Raw genomic sequence first — 394 nt, 5'->3', positions numbered from 1 at the left:
GCTTCTGCCATCAACCACTAGAAACCATTTGTTGTTCTCATAGGCCAGAATGGTCTTGTACTACATGTTTTGTATTTTGCTCGGAAATTCTATATCAAGTTGGTGCCTCGTCAGCTAACAGTTATCCTGGGGCTGGTGAGCACAACGGCCAGTTTCTGGAATTTAATACCCGGAAAACCGGTCGCCACAGACTTGGTATCAGAGCCAGGCTGATCATTGGCTAATCCTATCTTAACCAGGTCGGAAAAACTTAGGCAAACCAACCCACCAGACCTTAACCAAACCCCAGCCAAGCTTCTCGTGCAAGATAGCCACACAGAGACCCGACACTTTTGGCAGTCGGTGCCCAACCTATCAACCTAGCCTGTCGATCATGCGCCAGTAACATCTTTTC

The sequence above is a fragment of the Triticum aestivum genome, chromosome 6B, assembly GCF_018294505.1.
Source record: "Triticum aestivum cultivar Chinese Spring chromosome 6B, IWGSC CS RefSeq v2.1, whole genome shotgun sequence".
Classification (NCBI taxonomy): Eukaryota; Viridiplantae; Streptophyta; class Magnoliopsida; order Poales; family Poaceae; genus Triticum; species Triticum aestivum.
Note: the sequence above shows the minus strand (reverse complement) of the source record.